Raw genomic sequence first — 3,224 nt, 5'->3', positions numbered from 1 at the left:
ATGCCAAGACTGCAACAACTACCGAGGGGTGACGCTGCTCTCAGTGCTGGGCAAGGTCTTTGCTCGGTTAATTATTGATAGGGTTTACCACAATCTGCTTGAGCAGCAGCGTCCAGAGCAGTCAGGCTTTACATCAGAGGTCAACGATTGACTGTATCCTTGCTCTTCGGGTCCTCACCGAACGCAGACGAGAGTTTCGGCAGGGGCTGCTTGCAGTTTTTGTCGATCTCTGCGAAGCGTTTGATTCAGTGAATCGGGATGCCATCTGGAGGATTCTTTGTCTTCCTGGGGTGCCAACAAAATTGATCAATCTGATGTCTGAACTATGCTCTGGTATAGAGATTGCTGTGAGATGTGGTGGTACCATCTCTGACATATTTCTAGTTGTCACTGGAGTTTGTCAGGGGTGTGTACAGGCCCCCACATTTTTCAGCACTTGTTTGGACTGGATTCTGGGGAGGATGTCAGAGAGATCAAATTGTGGTGTATCATTTGGGAATGTCAAGATCTCTGACCTTCATTTCACAGATTATGCAGTTATCTTTGCGGTGACTCTGGATATCCTTTTGTGGGCCCGCGAGGTGCTGAATGAGGAGTCAGAGCCAAATGGATTAAAATTTGGTGATGTGTCGTGTTCCCAAAGGCACAGCATCCCATCATTTTGTAAGAATACAACCAGATGATTCTCGAAAAGTAAACAGTGTTGTCCGATGGACAAATAACGGAAACGATGAATGTTGCAGTTCGCTGTCAATGGAAACAAAATGGCGTCCACCGACCACGTGACTAGAATATTCCAGACCCCCCCTCCCCCGTCGTGTCACGACTCTCCCACACGAGGACTCTCGGGTTAATGTTCCTTCTCCATTTGCTCGGGAGTGTAATAGCGAACGCAGTGAGCTTCATACTTAACGCGTGCACGTGAGAGAATAGGTAAAAAAAACAACAACAACAACAACAACAACAACAACAACAACAACAACAACAACAACAACAACAACAACAACAACAACAACAACAACAACAACAACAACAACAACAACAACAACAACAACAACAACAACAACAACAACAACAACAACAACAACAACAACAACAACAACAACAACAACAACAACAACAACAACAACAACAACAACAACAACAACAACAACAACAACAACAACAACAACAACAACAACAACAACAACAACAACAACAACAACAACAACAACAACAACAACAACAACAACAACAACAACAACAACAACAACAACAACAACAACAACAACAACAACAACAACAACAACAACAACAACAACAACAACAACAACAACAACAACAACAACAACAACAACAACAACAACAACAACAACAACAACAACAACAACAACAACAACAACAACAACAACAACAACAACAACAACAACAACAACAACAACAACAACAACAACAACAACAACAACAACAACAACAACAACAACAACAACAACAACAACAACAACAACAACAACAACAACAACAACAACAACAACAACAACAACAACAACAACAACAACACCCCTGGCTATTTCGAATCCGTGTCGTTGGATATGACCTTTTGCTTCCGGTTGTTGTTAAACGCTGTGCGGTGTATAAACACGATTGGGTTTTATTTCTATCTTGTGAATATTACTTGACGTGTGCACATAAGGAAATAGGAAACAACCAAAACAACACAATACCCTGCCAATTGTGGATCAGTGTCGTTGGCTACGACCATTTTGCTTCGGGTTTTTTTTTTGTTTCCGGTTTTTGTCATGGGGAATGATGCATGCCGGGAGAGAAAGGCATCGTCGGAGACATGAAATACCCAAATAATATCAGACATGGTGTTTATTTCCTCCACTGATTTTAATAAAGATATCTCCCGCATCATCTGAAAATAATTTTTAATCGTGATTTATGTTATTTGATCGCTGATCCCGAATCCAGGCCGAAGTAACCGGAAATTGCGTATACAGTTGTGAACAAGTTGTAGGTAAAGTCAGCGAATGTAAGAAGAATACGACGTTCACTTATAGTATTTAAATTTTTAGATGAGATCCTGTCCTCGGTGGTATAGTTGTCGTTGTGAAGGTAATGTTGAGGAAATTATTTTTTTTCAGATGAGATCCTGTTCTAGGCGGTGTAGTTGTTGTGAAGGTAATGTTGAGGTAATATTTATTTTTGCAGATGAGATCCTGTTCTAGGCGGTGTAGTTGTTGTTGTGAAGGTAATGTTGAGGTAATATTTATTTTTGCAGATGAGATCCTGTTCTAGGCGGTGTAGTTGTTGTTGTGAAGGTAATGTTGAGGTAATATTTATTTTTGCAGATGAGATCCTGTTCTAGGCGGTGTAGTTGTTGTTGTGAAGGTAATGTTGAGGTAATATTTATTTTTGCAGATGAGATCCTGTTCTAGGCGGTGTAGTTGTCGTTGTGGAGGTGATGTTGAGGAATTTTTTTTTTCAGATGAGATCCTGTTCAAGGCGGTGCAGTTGTTGTTATGAAGGTAATGTTGAGGTAATATTTATTTTTTTCATATCAAAAAGACTTTAATTTGATATATTTAAGAAGTGAATGTAAGAAGAATTCTACGTTCGCGACTCGGCTTTGCCTATTCCATATTAAAATATATTCAATGCCTTTTGAATCGAGAAGGCCATTGTGTGCTGGTGCTCTGGCCCAATTGTGCCCATTGTATGAGCAACAAAAAATATAAAAACAACAAAAATGGCGAATACAACGATAATATAACCGACAACAATAAACTATCTATAATTACAGCAATCTCTACGCGTCAGGAAGGGCATCCGGCGTAAAACATGTGCCAAGTCACTATGCGGATCATACGGATGATCCGCTGTGGCGACCCCAAATGGGAGCAGCCGAAAGAAGAAGAAGAATTACAGCAATCTCTGTGTGTCTGTCTGTGACCGCTGTTTCTCGACAACCACTGGTCTGATCTAATTGAAACTTGCCAGGTATATTGCTGGGGACCTGTGGATGTGCCTTTGCAAGGTTTGATATTAATCGGACAAGTGTTTCCCAAGTTATGGCCATTTATTTACCAAACCAATGACAGGACACGGTGGTATGACGTCACAATATGACGTCACAAAAAAGTGTTTTTTTTTGTTTTTTTTTTGCACGTACGGCCACGCACGTAATAATAGCGAACGCAGTGAGCTTCATACTTAACGCGTGCACGTGAGAGAATAGGAAA

This window comes from Eptatretus burgeri, chromosome 2, assembly GCF_056783735.1.
Source record: "Eptatretus burgeri isolate ZD-2024b chromosome 2, Ebu_testis_v1, whole genome shotgun sequence".
Lineage (NCBI taxonomy): Eukaryota > Metazoa > Chordata > Myxini > Myxiniformes > Myxinidae > Eptatretus > Eptatretus burgeri.
Note: the sequence above shows the minus strand (reverse complement) of the source record.